Genomic DNA, 19,917 nt, shown 5'->3' on the forward strand with positions numbered 1-19,917 from the left:
GTCTATTGTGTTTTAAAATTGAATGAAACTAACTCACCAACATCCACATTTAAGCTATGGCTAAAATAAATTTGAAAGGTGTGAATTTTTTAAAGATAAATGATCTTATAGGACCTCACCCACCTATGTGTGTAGGACCCCAAAGGATCACCATTAAATTTGGCATGGATTTATAGAAAAGTCAAGTCCCACACCCATGTGATAACTTTTCTAGAGATATGTGCTAACGTTAATGGTGATCCTTTGGTGTCCTACACACAATGGTGGAGGAGGGTCCTATAGGATCATTACTCATTTTAAAAAAGAAAACAAATTTTAAATATTAAAATTTTTACTTTTTTAATATTTATACTCATCTTAACATAGATTAAAAATGTATTTTTAAGATAGGTTCAAGTGGAAGCCCACATATGTACCGTATGAGTCGGCCTTTTTTCCAATTAATCAAAATCGGTGACCCTGTGCCGATTTTTGTATAAAATCGAGAATCGCCCTGTTCTAAGGTAGAATCACCGGTTCTAAGTATTGAACCGCCCTTCTACCTGGTCTGATCCTTTGGGGTTCCTCACACATTGGTGAGAGAGGGTCCTATATGATCATTACTCATTTTAAAAAAGAAAACAAATTTTTAATATTACAAATTTTATTTTTTTAATATTTATACTCATCTTAACCTAATTAAAAATATATTTTTAAGATAGGTTTAAGTGGAGGCCCCTTTTTTCCACTTAATCAAAATCGGTGATCCCGTGCCGATTTTTGTGTAAAATCGAGAATCGCCCGCTTCTAGGGTAGAATCACCGGTTCTAAGCATTGAACCACCCTTCTACTCGAGTTCTAAAAATTTTATTTTTTTAATATTTATACTCATCTTAACCTAAATTAAAAATATATGTTTAAGATAAGTTAAAGTGGAGGCCCCTTTTTTCTAATTAATCAAAATCGGTGACCCCATGCCGATTTTTGTGTAAAATCAAGAATCGCTCAGGTTCTAGGGTAAAATCACCGGTTCTAAGCATTGAACCACCCTTCTCATGACATCATAAACCAACGGGATGTCACAAATATCTGTTCTCGCTAGTATGACATCACAAGTCACAAATATCTATTGTAGCTGATGTTACTATGCTACATCACAAGTCACAAATCTTTGTTGTGGCTGATGTTATTATGCTCTGCACGTGTAAATACATCTCGTGTGTGCATGAGGTTCCCATCCCAACATATCATTTTAGAAGAGCTAATGGTTCAATTATTTATATATCCAAAGTTTGTCCCACCTCTCTTCGATGGGGGACAATTCTTAATGCCCAACGTTGCGATGTTAAATCAATATATTGATTTATTATAGCATAATATGCTAAATATGGTGCAGCAAGGAGTTGGTTGTCATGTTGGATTTTTATACGGGAGGTCTCAAGTTTTAACCTCCATGGTATCACAAAAAAAATGTGTTTTATTTTTGTCTCAAATAATATCATAAAAAATAATATTAAGGAAGAAAATAATGTCATAAAAAAAAAAAGTGAAATAAAATAATGTCATAAAAAAAGGAAAAAAAACATTTTATTTTTATCTTCTCAAAGAAATATAAGGCAAAAAATAATATCATCAAAAAAATAAAAAGAAAAAAAATATAAATGAAGAAAATAATGTCATGAAAAAAATAAAGAGGAAGAAAATAATGTTATTAAAAAAAAGAAAAAAAAATGTGTTTTATTTTTGTCTTAAATAATATCATAACAAATAATATCAAGGAAGAAAATAATATCATACAAAAAAAAAGTGAAAGAAAATAATGTCATAAAAAAAAAGAAAAAAATATTTTATTTTTATCTTCTCAAAGAAATATAAGGTAAAAAATAATATCATCAAAAAATAAAAGAAAAAAATATAAATGAATTAAATAATGTCATAAAAAAAATAAAGAGGAATAAAATAATATCATAAAAAAAAGAAAAAAAAAAAAAGTGTTTTAGTTTTATCTTCCAAAAAAATAAAAGGAAAAATTTGAAATAAAAGATAATACAACAAGCATTTCTTGTCAAAAAACAATTTATCTTCTAAAAAAAATTAAAGGAATAAAATAATATCATCAAAAAATAAAATGAAAAAATAAAATAAAAGATAATACAGTAATTCGAGATTTTAGTAGCCATTTTTTCATCGATTTAATCCATTCTATGTATGATGATATATTTTATTAATGATGATTCTATAATTTTTCTTTTATGTAATGCAAATTTAATGGTTAACGTAAGTTCAAACATGGAAGGAACATCTCAACATTCGCAAATTGATAAAAACAAAAAATGACATGGTAATGTAGTACCCCTATTTCTTATTGAATTCATTAAAAACAACATTTATAATGAATTTTAATAAATTTTTTTAAGGCTTATCCGACCAATTCGATCGATTTTCAATTCGGGTCGCCGATTCACCGATTCGGGTGGGTTTTTGAAGTGCCTAATCCGAGTCATCGATCCTTTTTTTAAACCACTGTTTCAAACTATTTTCAATAACATATTTTTTAGCGTATCCCTTGTCCTTTTCAGTTATTTCACTTGAACTAATTCACACCTCCTAACAAGTGTTGTACTTGGTCGGCACCGCACATGATCAACCCACCTACGTCTACTCTCTCACATATTATCGCATATTGGTGCCACACCTAAATTTTCCCAAACAGATTCATTTCGAATTCTACCACTTTTTGTCTCGATACTTATCTATTTCTAGAGTGATAAACGATAAAAAAACATAAATCATTATCATCCAAGCCTTCTTCAAACTATTTAGGGTTGGCTATACAAACCATATTCTGCTAGTCTGCTCTATTAAGGCTCATACCATTAGTCCGACCATAAGTCATCATATATCTTCTCATTATTTTCATCTATGTTCTTTTGTCTTGCTCCTTGTCTTTTTAGAGCTTTCCACTTGAACCAAATCACCTCTTATGGTCGGTATTGTTCTAGATCGACGATACATGTAGCCAAACTACCTGAATCTACTTTCCCTCCTCTTATTGCATATTAGAGCTACCTTTAAATTCCCTCTAATGTATTCATTTTGAATTCAATCATTTATTATCTTGCCACTCATCCATCTCAACATCCTCATCTCAGTTATGCTTATTATATTATATATTATTTATTGGCCTCCAGCATGTCGTCTCATAAAGCTTAGTTGGCCCTACAATAGTCCTCTATAACTTTTCATTCAATTTATTAGTATGCGACAATCGCATAAAACTTTAGAAGACCATCCCCACGTCATCCACCTACTCTATTTCTATGTGCAACATTTTCCCCGATCTCTTTATTTTCATGGATTATCGACCTAAGATATTGCAAAAGGGACTGCATGTTGTGAGGCCATTTATGTTTGGTATAAGGAGCTCACAAGCACGTTGGCCATTGGATATGAAATCCAACATATAAAAATATGTCACAACATTTGAAAAATTTTATTTTGGACATTGTGCTTAAACAATGACACGTTTTAAACCACCTGATTTCAAATTTAATGGTCAGTGATGATTGTGACCTCGTTGTATCAACGGTAATTGGTCTCATTGCATACATTTCCTATTGCAAACAATCTATTTTAATTATTTATTGGTCGTTAATCTTAATTCCTCATTTCCACTCCTATTGTTATTAAATTGCATTCCATGTATTTGTAACTTTTAGATTTTATAGCACTCGTCAATAGTTCTAACTTTGTGTTAACGTCGTCTCTAGTCTCATCCAATCAAAGCTATGTTATCTACAAACAACAAGCACCACAATACTTAGTCATGTAGATGCTTAGTTATTTGATTCATAACCAAAGCAAAAAATACGGATTCAGCGTTAACCCCTTGATGTAGGCCTACTTTCACTAGAAACTCACTTGCCTATGTTCACCCTCAAGTGTTGAGTGTGTGCAATAGTGTATTTTTTATGTGGAACCGAAAGAAGAACCAAATAATTCACCCAACAAGAGATTAACAACCTGTCAATTTACTAAGCATAGAATGCACTTCCAAGGAGGGATTTGTGAGTCTCCCATATCGGTTTATCCGACCATCTTAGGATACCTAGTGTATATGGTATAGGGGGAAGTCCACCCACTTTGTACGGCTGATAGCTCCAAACGAGTACTCGACATAATTTATTGCAGTAAATCTTGCCATGCTTTACTCTTTTTAAGCGAGAATAAATCGTGTGCCTCGACATGAATCCCGAATGACCCGATGGAGTGGGGGTCCATGAAAGTTGGAAAAGGTGAACTAGCATAGTATATGCAGTTTTTAATTTTTTTCTTTTATACGGACTATAACACTTACTAACAGTGGTTTAAAAACGGATCGGCACCTAAAAAATCCATCCGGATCGGTGAATCGGCGATTCGGATTGGGAATCGGCCGAATCGGTCAGATTAATCCTTAAAAAAAATCCAAAAAAATTATTAAAATTCATTATAAATGTTGTTTTTTAGGAATCTAATGAGAAATGGGGGTACTCCATTAAAATTTTTCAATTTTTTGCATCAATATGCGAATATTGAGATGTTATTTCTCTGTACGAATTACTGTTAACCCTTAAATTTATATCACACAAAAGAATAAACATTGAATTATCATGGATGAAATATATAATCATACATGGACTACAAAAAATTAATAATACAAACAAATTATTTTACTGTTATAACAAAAATAATACATTATAATTCTTTATAGCACAAAAAAATTAATAAATAAAATATAAGACTTGAGTATCAATGTATAATTATTATTTATAATATTATAACAACTATTATTCAAAAAATATTAAAAAACACTTCCATATCGTACGATAAAAATTAAAATATATTTCCTTATAAATGTGAATATTATGGCATTATAAAATTATTCAAGAAAATATTTTCACCTAATAATACAAACTAACAATGTCAATATTCATAAAAAATTAAAAAGAAAAAAATAAATACATATCATATATCCTAGTATTTTGTAAAGTATAAGATATACGCTACAATTTTTATGTCGATAGGCGTTCACAAAGGGAAACTGAAATTAGTCCCACATCATTCTCATTGATAAGTAATTCTACCTCTAAAAGGGTAGAGAATGCATTAGAATAGCAAGAAAATTCATCGCGTGAGAGAGACATGACCAATGTTTTCCATGGGAAGTGATGACACGTGGCTCGAACATGGGTACGTTTTTATAATGATGAGGATGGGAAGTTGGCGTGTTACTGTAGCACGGGTGTATTTTTGCTTAACCGAGTCAAACCGGACGACTCCTGTTTGACTCGACGACTTTTCAATCGCTGCTTACAAAGGTTCAATCACAATTAAATAAACTAAAAACAATTACAAAAGAGGTTATTACTTATTGTCACTAATAAAACTTATTTTACTCAATAAACAAAAACAACATAATGCTTATGAAAATAAGAAAATAAAAGATTGCAAACTATAGAACAAGATGTCAGAAGATTGCCTCAATTGGACTTTGCACACCCTACTCTAGGTCTCCTCCTCCAATGGCGTACATGATCAAAGGTTTATCTCATATATTTAAAGCATGGGAAACCATAGATTACAACCCTTAATCAAATATGAGAGCAAGATATAACAAGCACAAACTTATCTCATATATTTAAAGCATGGGAAACCATAGATTACAACTCTTAATCAAATTTGAGAGCAAGATAGAATAAGCACAAGCTTAAGGCCTCAATGCCTTATGTGTGGGGCCTGCCCCCCTTTTTATCAACTATAATATTTTCTAAGGGAGAGAGATGGGTTAGAGAGATCAAGAGAGAGATGTGAGAGGGTGGCATGGTACTTAGAGATAAGAGAGAGAGATGTGAGGTGTAGGGAAATTGTAGATATTGGACCTCTATTTATAGACTTTCTTTAATGTTATGGTTTCTTAAGGTTAACCATATTTATGAATATTAGATTCAGACTATTGATCATATGAGACATGTGAGGTGAGATAACTGAGTCGTAAATCCTTAGATCAACTATCATTATTCAAATGAATGTGCTACAACTTTATCCTTCAACTTCATTAACTTAATTCAATCAAAATAAATAAATATGGAAAATATATCATATTTTTCGATTTATTCCATAATTATCTTATGCATGCTTTTAATCGAAATCAAATCTATTCAATTAGAGTGAGTGCCTTACATGGCATCTTCAAAATATAGAAAGAAAGCCCCCAAATTAGGGGATGCTACCCATGGTCCCCTATGTGGGCCCCACACACTTTTCATATGTGCCATGATAGGCCCCCGTATATAGTTATAATTTATAAAATATATAAAAATGATTTTTTAAAAATTATTTAATTTAGTTTTCTCTCTTAATATTTGAAATACTAAAAATTCAATGTTTATCTATTTATAAATCCATTTCGAGAAAATAAAATATTCAAAGACTTTTAAAACTTCAAAATATCAATATAAAAATCATTTAATAGACAAATGACAAATTCTAAATAATTTTGATGCAATTTGGATCCAACTAGGTCAATAATTATAAAATTGTTGTAATACCCCATCTTTTACTGTGGACTATAATCAACACTCACTTTCTTAAACTAACCAAGCAGTTCCCATAACCAACAGATCATTGCAAGGATTTATGATTAAACTACTAAAATTAGCCAGTAAGCGAAGAGATACAATCTCAATCTATGGATTATGGGTTCTCCCTTAAAGACAAGTTCAATGTTACATAGACTTGGTGCAATCACAATTCTATGATGCAATGTGTTTGTCTCTCGTCCATGTACAAGTATCACCATCGACTGTGACTCTCTTTCTTAATGTAGCTATCATATGTACATATCATGTGACGCTTCAAATATGAGGCTTCGGCCCTCGTCCCTACAGGTCCACTATCACATACAAAGGTCACATTGGGCAACTTCATCCTCATAAAAGGATAACCCTGTTAGCCCTTATCAGTTGTGCTCTATGCTCAGGTAACTAGGGATTTTTCAACTTAACTGGCTTAGCACGTTAACCCCATTATGAGTATTAACAAATAACATTTATCTATCTTAGTCCAATTGGACTATACTCCCACTAAGTTTTTGTTCTACTATATTAAAATATGGATTATATATCTCATAAGGTATTTAATGGGGTACAAATACCCAATACTGAAATAAATAAAGCATGTAATCAATATGTGATATAGTGGATTTGGTGAGTTCCTTTTTTTGAGTTTTTTAACTTCTTTCCTTGCTTTTATTCATCTTTTGTGTTTTGGGATTTTTGTGGTTGCTAGGGGTAGGCTAGGTAATTTTGGAATTTTTAAGGATTTTTTATAATTTTTGGTATTTTTTTAATTTTTAGAGGTAATTCAGATTGTGGAAATTTGGATAGGGCAGTTTTAATGTAGGAAGTTCTCTATATCTGGGTCAGAGTTTTACGTTTTCTATCTCTCAAAAAAAATCTTCTAATTCAAGTCTACTTGTAAATGAAGGCTAAGGGGCTCATAGGGAACTCATGGCATATGGGTGGAAGATCAATACCGAACCCATAGATGGGTGGATTATTAGAAACTAGCTGGATCTAGATAAAAATTGATTATTTGTAAGGTTAAAAGTTGGGAAATATCATGGTTATACCCTTGGGAAGCTCGCTGCCACCATACAGTTCCCATATGTTTGATATGTCCTTTTATTGTTTTTGCTCAAATTTTCTTTTAAAATTTTTAGAAAAAAGTTGTCATGAATATTTTGTGATAAATTTGAAAAAAAACTTCAAAGGTTACAAAAATTAGAATAATTTTATAGATTTGACAACAAGGTTTTCAATCTTCTTTTGAAATTTGAAACACTTTTATTAGACTATTTAGCTATTAGTGTTCAATATTTGATTTGGCCAAATGGCTTGCGAGGTACCCACTCAAACATGGAAATATACCTTTATTTTTATTCTCTCTCTCATTATCCAAGTTTTATCCCAACTATTTTGCATCTATTGGATTGGACCAATGGTTTAAAAACCGGATCGGTGACCCGGATCGGGCTTTCAAAAAACCGATCCGGATCGGCGAATTGGCTATCCGGATCGGGAATCGGGTGAATCGGTCAGAATAAAGCTTCAAAAAAATCCGAAAAAATTATTAAAATTCATTATAAATATTGTTTTTTAGGAATTCAATAAGAAATAAGGGTACTCCATTAAGAATTTTCATGTTTTTGAGTGAATATGCGAATATTGATATGTTCTTTCTCTGCATGAACCGCCATTCAACATTTAATTTACATCACACAAAATGATAAACATAGAATTATCATGGAATAAGTATATCAACATACATAGACTACAATAAAGCATAAAATTAGTAACATACGATCAAAAAATAAAATGATAGACGACGTTGTTGTTCTTCTTGGTCACGCTGGTGCCGTTGATTGAATTCGTTTGACAATTCATTGATTCGATCTAAAAACGAATCATCGATATTAGCGGGCGTCTGACTATTCCCAAATCCCTGAGTGTTAGTGTTTTGTTGTGTTCCCAATCCAAAATCCCCGAAGCTTGTCCATCCTTCATGCTCACCTACACTGCTGTGATCATCCCTACACTGTTGCTGTTTGGACTCGATATGTGAATAATATGGCTGGGATAGGGTGGCATCAGAATCATCATCTCTCTCATTTTTTCTTAGACCCCCTTCCCACTCTCCCTCATTAGGTGCAATATCACCGACATATTGCGGATACATTGGCTGGCTGCTTCCTCTTTCATGCTGCTCATCACTTTCTTCAATATCTTCATCCCCGATAGCCTCAAAGAACGCTATCTTGTGCAACACTGGCTCCTCCTCTTCTACTACCCATTGGTCTGCTGTGTCTGTGACAAATATTGTGTCTAAGTCTATCGGCCCATAGTCTTCAAGCTTCCTTCTTATTTGTCGCTCTCTGAGGTTTAAATTACAATGAACGTAGACTAGTTTATGAAGCTTCTCAGAAGCGAGTCGATTCCTCCTAGTAGTGTGCAATCATTGGAACGTACTCCAGTTGCGCTCACAGCCAGTAACAGAACATGTCTGGGAGAGCACCTTGATTGCTATCCTCTTTAGGTGAGGTGCATCAGTACCATATATCTCCCACCATTCAGCTGGATTAAAATGTAAAAAGCATTATAAGGGCAAGAACAATTCATAAGATTAAATATATGAATAAACAAAATATTAGCGAGGGGATAACCTGGATCCATCATAGTTCGAGAATTTCTGGCAAGTCTAGTTCCGAAGGATCCTATAGCATCCCTATACATAGCAAGCTAAAACAAATATATTACGTTTATATTCCTCACAAATATAACAACTCAATGAAGTTCTTACCCAAACATTAAATAATACCTCTTGTATTGCTGCTACTTGGTTTCGATGGCTTCTCTCCAACCTTGCAATAATGTATCTGACCCCTTCCACAATCTCGTGGGGTTGTTCAGGTGTCAAATAGAAAAATTTGGGTTGAAGTAGTAACCTAAAAAATATATAGGTAGAAAAATGTCATTTACAATTTCATAAAAAAATGATTTAAACTGAAACATTGTAATGATATAAATATATATTTACCAGCATAATGAATTGGACGTCCAAATTTGGTGTTCCACCTCTTTTCTATAATCTCGATCACTTTGCTAGCAAAATTACACTTCTCCCCAATAGCTGATTTCGCCCTCTCAATACCTTCATAATTCAGCATCCACAATTATTAACACCGTGACCAAAGGGGCAGTGGCCTCTACAACACTGGAACATCGAGACCAGAACAGCCTATTTGAGATTATGTTATCCACTTTTATACCGGTATTGGACTTCGAGAGGCGGTCATTTAACCACTCTTCACAAGTAAACAATCTCTTTAATGCACTTTCAGATTGTCGAATGGAGTCCACAGCTAAGTAATCGGTCGCAAAGCGGGTTATGGCAGGCCTGATTATTTCTTTTTTCTTAGAGTGTTCTCTAAACAGAAATAATATTTTAGAGTGGTTGTATATAAATCTCGACACCAACCTTGCTTCATCTAGAGTCTCCTTCACAATTTTGATCTCACCGATTTCCTCTAACATAAGATCGATGTTGTGTGCAGCACACGGGGTCCATACTAGACGCTTCCTCTTATCCATCAACTTGCTGCCCGTAGAAACACATGCACGCGCATTGTCCGTAATAAACTGGACTACATGCTTATCTCCCACCTCCTCCACTATTTGATCATATAGTCGTACGTAGAAGTTTGCATCCTTCTTCGTCCCTGATACGTCTTTGCTAGCAAAAAAAGCTGTACCTTTTGGGGAATAGGCCAAGAAGTTTAAAAACTCATTTTTGCTAACTTTATTCAACTAACCATCACTCATGAGAGTAATTCCTGTCCTTGGCCAATTCTGTTTATATTCTTCAATCCACTTTTTAACTTCCTCTACCTCTTCATCTAATATTGACCCACTGAGCTCATATACCGTCGGGGGTTTTACCCCGGGCCCGACTCTCTGGATTGCACTAATCATAGGTGGAAAATATGGGCTATTGGCTGCATCAAAGGGAATCCCTTTATCGTAGAACCATTTACCAACATATCTCCCTAACATGTTTCTTGTACCTTTAACCATGCCTTTTAGGGTCATCTGTTGTGACTTAGGCTTTGAGAGAAATGGGTCTTTACGACCATGACCTGCAATACTGACACTCTTAGGTAACTTAGAAACAATTTCTTCAACAACTGATTCTCCTTGATACATATTGCCACCAACCCCTCCATACATATTTGAACTGGGCCCCCCATACATGCTCGAGTTGGACCCGCCATGCATATCTGAACTAGGCCCACCAGGCATTCTAAACCCACATTCCCTCTGATATTGTTCATGTAAACTCAATCTTGTGGCCATATCCAGCTCATTATTATATTGCTCTTCTAGGTCATAATTATATTGCTCTTCTGTATCATTCCTGCTTGATGGTGTATATAAGCTAGCTATCTCCTCATTCATCCTATGTTTGGCAATTTTTTTACCTTTGCTAGCATTAAGAATTGCCACCATCTGTTTTTTTACATTACTAGGGACACTAGTGCATGCAGAAACTTCTCCCTTAACCCCTGTCAAGTGTTGCTTGAACCTATGTACCCCACTACTTATCACTCTTTGACAGTAATTACAAATAATTTTGTCTTTCTTGTTGGGATCAAGTCTGACCCCATGTTGCCATGCAGGGTCTTTTGTAGATCTTGACATGATTCAACTGTTTTAAGATGTAAAAAGTTTAAATTAACCTGACAGTTCAAAAAGAAAAATAATCACCATATGTAGTGATAATATGTTGCGGTAGTTCATGTAGTCATATTCGTTGTTATTTGTTATTGCAAAATACCTTTTTTGACAATAATATTTTCGTACATATCAATTACAAACATTTAGAATAATACAAAATGCAAGCTCCAAACATGGCTACAACTCAATTATCAAGAACATACATTTTTTGCATTAAAAAATTAATAATAAAAACAATTCTTCAAAGAGCTGGCTAACATCAGTCATTCCAACTAAAAAATCCATGAACAACAGATAAAAAAAATACAGTTTTGTATTAAACATATAATAACATGCATTTTTTTGCATAAATAATCCATCAACATACAATTTTTTCAACAAAAACTTTAACAATAAAAATTTAAAGTATGGTTTAATACCTCATGATAATTAAAACCTTGTCACGATTTTCACATCTTTTCGGAAAATCATCATTTTTTCAAAAAATTCGATCATGGAAAAAAAAAAAAAAAATTATAGCAAACTCAAACAATAAAAATTAAAAATTGGGTTTAATACATCATGATAATCAAAACTTTATCACGATTTTCACATCTTTTAAAAAAATCATCATTTTTCAAAAAATTCGATCATGGATAAAAAGAAATAAAAAAAAAAAAGTACAGCAAATTTTTAAAAAATTCTATCATGGATTAAAAAAAACAATTAACAAATTTTCAAAAAGTTCGATCATGGATTAAAAAAAAAAAATCACAAATTTTCTAAAAATTCGATCATGGATTACAAAAAATTCGATCATGGATTACAAAAAATTCGATCATGGATTACATAAAATTCGATCATGGATTACAAAAAATTCGATCATGGATTACATAAAATTCGATCATGGATTACAAAAAATTCGATCATGGATTACAAAAAATTCGATCATGGATTACATAAAATTCGATCATGGATTACAAAAAAAAAAAAACATAAAAAAGCAAAAAATTCGATCGTGGATTACAAGAACAGAAAAAAACAATTCGATCATGGATTACAAAAAATTCAATCATGGGTTACAAAACAAAAAAAAAAACAAAAAATTCGATCATGGATTACAAAAAATTCGATCATGGATTACAAAAAATTCGATCATGGATTACATAAAATTCGATCATGGATTACATAAAATTCGATCATGGATTACAAAAAAAAAAAAAAACATAAAAAAACAAAAAATTCGATCGTGGATTACAAGAACAGAAAAAAAAAATTCGATCATGGATTACAAAAAATTCAATCATGGGTTACAAAAAAATAAAATAAAATAAAAATTCGATCATGGATTACAAAAAACTCGATCATGGATTACAAAAAATTCGATCATGGATTACATAAAATTCGATCATGGATTACAAAAAAAAAAAAAAAACATAAAAAAACAAAAAATTCGATCGTGGATTACAAGAACAGAAAAAAACAATTCGATCATGGATTACAAAAAATTCAATCATGGGTTACAAAAAAAAAAAAAAAACAAAAAATTCGATCATGGATTACAAGTAAAAAAAACAAACATTTCGATCATGGATTATAAAAAAGTCGATCATGGATTACAGAAAATTCTATCATGGATTACAAAAAAAAAAACAAAAAAAAAAAAAAATTCGATTGTGGATTACAAAAAAAGAAAAAAACAATTACGTCATGGATAACAAAAAATTCAATCATGGATTACAAGAAACTCTATTATGGGTTACATAAAAAACAAAAAACAAAAAATTCGATCATGGATTACAAAAAAAACAAACATTTCGATCATGGATTACAAAACATTCGATCATGTATTACAAAAAATTCTATCATGGGTTACAAAAATAAAAAATAAAAAATAAAATTCGATCATGGATTACAAGAAAAAAAAACAAACATTTCGATCATGGATTACAAAAAATTCGATCATGGATTACAAAAAATTCTATCATGGGTTACAAAAAAAAAAAAAAAAAAAAAAAAAAAAAAATTATGTTCTTCACAGAGTCGTTTTACATAAGCGATTTTAACTCAAAAATTCACCTCTAAGTGAATAAATTACATCCAATTGAGTATATTTTCTGATAAACAACAATATAAGGAATCAAAACCCTAAATTTTTAACACATTATTTCTAATATATCATGAAAACAAAATCAAAAGGCGGAAAAAAAAAAAAAAACAGCGGAATTTGGTTCCGCAGACATCTCAGTGTTCATATCAAATTTCTTGCTGTAATTGACCAGATTACGTAAAATTGAAAATTTTAAATCATACTAGACACAATAAAGATTAAAAACCCTAATTATTGAACTCATTATGTTCAAAATATGCCGTGAAATAAATCAAATGGCGGAAAAAAAAAAAAACCCAACGTTCTTACCTTATTTTGTGAACTGAAGCCTTCAATCTCCAAAAAACTCTGTTTTTCTCAACGATTATCACAAATTAGTAACAAAAGGTTTTGATTCACAGCTTTAAGATCAAAATGCCTACAAATTTTGAAAGATTCATGCCCTATTTGGCATGAAATTTCAGAAAAGGCGGAAACCCTAAACACCGAATTTTTTATGATCCAAAAACAACAAATTTTTCCACCATTTAATCATTGAAAAAGCTGAATAAAGCTGTTTATAGCCTGCAAATCAGATCACTTGCCAAAAAAAACAAGAAAAATGATCAAAAAATGACAAATTTCAAAGAATCCCGTGAAGAACACTGTGCAACCCGTGTTCTTCACGGACTCGCCGATTTCGCATAGTGAATCGGCGAGTCACAGTGCGGAATCGTCTGGTTCTCTCTAGAACCGGACGATTTTCGATTTTTTAACCGATCCGGTCCCTTTTAGCGATTTCCGAGTCGAACCGGGCGAGTTCGGTTCGACTCGACGCTTTTTAAAACGCTGGATTGGACAAATCATATTCTGACATTATGCTCTCTCAAGGGCAAATTACTTATAAGTTCAAGATTCAAAAAAACATATGGCAAAATTTTATAACTCAACCCTCCAACTACCCATTTTAATCCCTCAATGAGGGAGAACCGTCCCCCTTTTCAATATCTCCTTAAGGGCCTGTTTGATAACAAGAATGGTCTACCTGGGCACTTATTATTACTGTTTATGTTTTGTGTTTGATAAAAAATTGGAAGTTTAAATGGGAACTTCATGGTACTGTTCATCTTCTTAATTAGCACGTAAAAAAAAGTTTCGATTAAAGAAGTGGATTCCGTCGACCGACAAGCTGACTTCTACAGTGTTAGCTAATAACTTAGATTCAATATAGATTAATCTGACAGTTATAATCTCATTTAATATTTGAATTTTTATTTATTTTTATACAAATTCAAATCATTTAAAATTTTATGTGTTCATTCTTTTCATCAAAGCATATCTAATAAAAATATAAAACAAATAATTTACAAAATATAAATTGATCAAAATAATTTTGAAATATTTTAAAGATATTTTGGTCAATTTATATTTTATAATTTTTTTATATTTTTAAAATAATAATTTTAAATATTTAATTATTTCAATTTATAAAAAATATTAAAATAAAAAAATAAAATGAAATCATGACCCAATTATCCAATCTAAACCATTGACACCTGAGGTATCTTTTTCCCATAAACAAAGTCGGAATTAAAGTTGGAAGTTCGTTTTAGAACTTCACCGCCGAGCCCTAGTTATTATTCTCATGTCTTCGTTCCCATCTTCCTATCTTTAGCAGCTGAGCCACACCTCTCTTCGCAGCACGACCCCTCTCTTCTATTATTCACCCCTCTCTTCGCAGCACGACCCCTCTTTTATGTTATTCGCGTTCAGCGGCTGAGCCACCCTTCTTTTCGCAGCACGCCACTATCTCAGGCAGGTTCCTCTCTTCACACGCAGCCCTCGTTAGGGTTTACTGAGCTGTTCTTGAGCTCTGATCCTTGCTATTGATATTGAGGTATGCTATTGATTCTTATTCTCTCTGTGTTATTGATCTCTGTGTTTTTTCTTGAGCTCTTGAAGTAAAGAGCTCTTATTCTCTCTCTGTGTTATTGATCTCTGTGTTTGTTCTTGAGCTCTTGAAGCAAAGAGCTCATATACTCTCTGTGTTATTGGGGTGTGCTATTCACTCTGATTTTCTTCATCGTTCTCTCTCTATCTCTCCTTTGAGCTGTGATTCTTCCTCTTGAGTTACGATCTGTGTTCTTCATCTTTCTCGAGGTATTTGCCCCGACTGCCCTAACCACAGCGAATTGTATTAATGTGTTTTATTTTAATAAAATCAGAGTGAATAGCATACCGTTTATTTCAGATTTTACAGATTTTTCGCAATAGCCGAATAGATCAGAGCTTAGTTACAAAAAAATAGAGCTCAGTTACAAACTGATTATTCAAACAGTTTGTAATAAAATCTGAGTCCTTTTTCTTTTTCTGTTTATTTGGCGATTTTACAGATTTTCGCAACAGCCCAATAGATCAGAGCTCAGTTACAAAAAAAAAAATAGAGCTCAGTTACAAACTGATTATGTAAACAGTTTGTAATAAAATCTGAGTCCTTTTTTTTTGTGTTTATTTGGCAATTTTACAGATTTTTTGCAACAGCCCAATATATCAGAGCTCAGTTACAAAAAAAAAATAGAGCTCAGTTACAAACTGATTATTCAAACAGTTTGTAATAAAATCTGAGTCCTTTTTTTTTTATGTTTACTTGGCGATTTTACAGATTTTTCGCACCAGCCCAATAGATCAGAGCTCAGTTACAAAAAAAATAGAGCTCAGTTACAAACGGATTATTCAAACAGTTTGTAATAAAATCTGAATCTTTTTTTTTTTTGTGTTTATGTGGCGATTTTACAGATTTTTCACAACAGCCCAATTAATCAGAGCCCAGTTACAAAAAAAAATAGAGCTAAGTTGCAAACAGATTATTCAAATAGTTTGTAATAAAATCTGAGTCGTTTTTTTTTTTGTGTATTTGGTGATTTTACAGATTTTTCGCAACAGCCCAATAGATCAGAGCTCAGTTACAAACTGATTATTCAAACAGTTTGTAATAAAATCTGAGTCTTTTTTTTTTTTTTTGTATTTATTTGGCGATTTTACAGATTTTTCGCAACAGCCCAATAAGATCAGAGCTCAGTTACAAAAAAAATAGACCTCAGTTACAAACTGATTAGTCAAACAGTTTGTAATAAAATCTGAGTCCTTTTTTTTTGTGTTTATTTGGCGATTTTACAGATTTTTCGCAATAGCCCAATAGATCGGAGCTCAGTTACAAAAAAAGTAGAGCTCAGTTAAAAAAAGATAGGATATTCAAACAATTTGTAATAAAATCTGAGTCCTTTTTTTTTTGTGTGCTTATTTGGCAATTTTACAGATTTTTCACAACCGCCCAATAGATCAGAGCTCAGTTACAAAAAAAATAGAGCTAAGTTACAAACTGATTATTCAAACAGTTTGTACTAAAATCAGAGGCTTTGTTCTTTTGTTTGTGTTTATTTGGCTTATTGGGTTACTCAGCATAGACTTTTGATGAGTTGATTAAGATTTTTCGGAGTTGCAATGGGGTGAGTTCTTTCTCCTGAGCCCCATTTTCAAACATTGGGTAAAGCAAAGTGATTGGGTCTTGTGAAATTTGTTAATAGATTGCATCTTACTCGAGTTAGGCATTTCATGTTTTTCTTCTTGGCATATTTTGAGTTAATTTGCAGCATGTGTATCAAAATTAAAGGTTCTTGGCATGATTAGCATGATTGCATCTTACTGAGTTATTTTGAGTTCCTTCTTGGCATGATTGCATCTTGCTGGGTGATTAGAGGCCCTTGGTGTTCACTTTTGTCCTTTTTTTTTTTTCTTATTCATTCTTATAAAGTGGCCAAATAAGGATTCTACTTTGACTTTATTTCACATGTTTTGACTTTAGCTTGGATGTTTTGAATAACAGATTGAATATACGATTGGTTTCTACGAGGTTTGTGTGGTTCTTGGTTATTTGAGCCGTTTTGGTTATTTCAATTCCTTCTTATTTAATATGTTCGTTACTGATCTATGGTTATTTGATTTGATCCTTTCTGGCTGGAGTTTATCATACGTTATTTTGTTTTTCAACTTCTGGAATTTGCTTTTTTGAGTCGTTCCAACAATGACTTCAGCAAAGTGTTAACAAATCAAAGAAATAAAAATACTTAAAAAGCAGCAATTGAATGGAACTTGTGGTTATTTTTTATGTTTTTTGAAAAACTAGAAGAGTTTCTCAATGCATATGGTGTGGGAGTTGTTTTCATGAGTAGATAACTATAGGAATATTACTTTTTTGTTATTTTTTATGTTTGGGTTTGTTGAATTTTACTTAGCTCCAATTACGAATGCTGCAGCTACCATGCTCTTTTTGTTACCTTTTTTTTTTTTAATGAAATGCTTATGGGTTCTCATGAAATCTGATATATTTTTTCTAAGATATACAAAACTATGATGTGGGTTTGTTATATCTTTTTATGCAAACAAGATGTGCATGAATTACGAACATTTTCATTTTCTTATTACTTTTGGTTATTTTTGTATTTGGGTTTTGACTATTTCTCTGTGATAGAGTGCTAATCTTGCTTCCTATTTGTGAATAAAATGCTGACTTTTACTGGAATTGAGAATAATCTTGTTTACTTTTTTGTGATTTTTGTTTTTGGGTTTGTTGAGTTTTACTTAGCTCCAATTATGAATGCTGTAGCTACCATGCTCATTTGGTTACCTTGTTTTTAAGAATAATGCTTATGGGTTCATGAAATCTGATATAAGAATAAGAATAATAGTGCTTATGTTATTGCTATAGACAGATACACCCCACGCATGGACATAAGTTAGAACTAGTGCTTTGTAACTCGTTGTGTTTGACTTAGACTTGAGAGTACTAACCTTAGCAATCAACTGAGTCTCATTGGTTCCACGGCTCCTTTGTTAATTTTTTTAGAGCTCTGTCAAATCGGACTTGTCTCCACGTAGTCTGATCCACTAATTCAGACTAGGCCCTGCCTGGTTCCAGGCTCAAGTCCCAGTAAAAAAAAAAGCTTGGTACAACCTAAGATATAGAACACATAAGTAATACTGTCCATTGTAAATATTACCCGCGAAATGATAAATCCCAGCATGGAAATCCATGAGGGACCATTAATTTTCAATGTAAACTCAAGCACATTGTTGCTTTTGGACAAAGTACCTGTTTGGAGGATGAAGGATGAAGGGCCTGAAGGATGTATATGGCGATTCCCAAAGGCAAGTTTGTTTTTAGAGTGAGAATGCTACAAATAAAAAGGTTCTCACAACTAAGCTTGTGTATAAAATTTTCTCGAAGGTTTTCCACTCTCTCCTCACTAAAAGAAATGCCCGTTGACGAAAAATGGGCTTAAACAGGAAAGTGAAATATTTGGGTCCAACAGTAAACAACAATACTTTTAAATCTAGATTGCAAGGCAAAAGCTCCATTACAACAACAACACTAAATAAGAGCTCAATGTACGTATGGTCTCTAAGTGAACTTTCATTCAAAACGAATGTGCTTATGGTCTCAAAAGTGTAGCTATACTTGGCACTAGGTATTTGAATTCCTTAGGAAGTTGTTCCACAAAAAACCTATATTTTTTGAGAATGTCAACTGATGTATTGACTATAAGGAGAGTACAAAAAGTCAGCCACCCACAATGCGGGTGTTTGAAAGAAGAAACCCTAACAGGAACAAAGCTATACAAACATTACATGTTGACCATAAGGTCAAAAGGAAAAAAGGAAAACAAACAAAACGAGGAGATAACTCTTAGAGGCTGGTCACAGAATTCCCAGAGGGATGGAGCCTTGGGCCATTGTTTAGCGAGGGAACCTTCAATGGAGTTTACCTCCGTCCAAGTGTGCCTCGAGACAGTTTGAAGTTCAGTGCATCGGTGGGAAATCTCGTCAAAAATGTGATCAAAAGCTGATCTAGAAGCCTAAGTACTGACATTTGCAGTGTCTCCTTCGATGATCAAAATATTACCCCATTCGCTATTGAAGTATCCGAGGCCAACAAGTAAGGCCACTTATAATGCGCATACAAATCCTTAAAATTAACATTAGTGTTTATGAAATATAGCTTAAGAATGTCAATTAGTTTCCTTGTTATAGTCAGCACAAAAACACCTAGTCAGCAGTATATGACATTACTACACTATGAAAGCAAAAAAACCATGTCACTAGTACTGAAAGACAAAGATTAACAAAAATTATCAGTAAACATTCACCAATGAAAGGAATACACCTGAGAAACACTCAAACCTAGTCAAACGATATATGAAAATGAACTAGAACACGTTCTATAAAGCAATCTATAAAGATGTTATTTTATTTTCATTTGCATTTAGTAGCTATTGCACAAAACTCCACTAAAACATGAGCATGTTGAACAACTGAAAAGTGAATTCATTCAATTGTGCCCTATGCCATAGCTATGTGCACACAAATCTCGTATGATCTTCCTTGAATAGGTTCACAGTGTTGGTATAGTGTCTTGAATCATAAATTGCATTCTGGCTTATTGGGCCTCCTGAATCAGATCCTGAACTGAACCAGCTCTTT

General features: G+C 32.6%; 1 protein-coding gene across 17 annotated transcripts in view; it reads left to right on the forward strand.

Annotated features, from left to right (window-relative positions):
* Positions 1–15,047: 15,047 nt before the first annotated feature.
* The window catches only part of SD3 (import inner membrane translocase subunit), a 37,073-nt gene continuing 32,203 nt past the window's right edge, over positions 15,048–19,917 (forward strand). For 14 of the 17 annotated variants that reach the window (XR_016047547.1, XR_016047548.1, XM_088855773.1 and 11 more), the window contains exon 1: positions 15,048–15,277. The gene's annotated coding sequence lies outside the window, so the exon portion shown is untranslated. The remainder of the gene's footprint in view (positions 15,278–19,917) is intronic. The other 3 variants (XM_088855779.1, XM_088855784.1, XM_088855793.1) reach the window with 1 other exon arrangement.

This window comes from Amborella trichopoda, chromosome 13 (assembly GCF_054954075.1).
Source record: "Amborella trichopoda isolate Santa Cruz 75 chromosome 13, AtrichopodaSantaCruz75HAP2 v2.0, whole genome shotgun sequence".
NCBI classification, from domain to species: domain Eukaryota; kingdom Viridiplantae; phylum Streptophyta; class Magnoliopsida; order Amborellales; family Amborellaceae; genus Amborella; species Amborella trichopoda.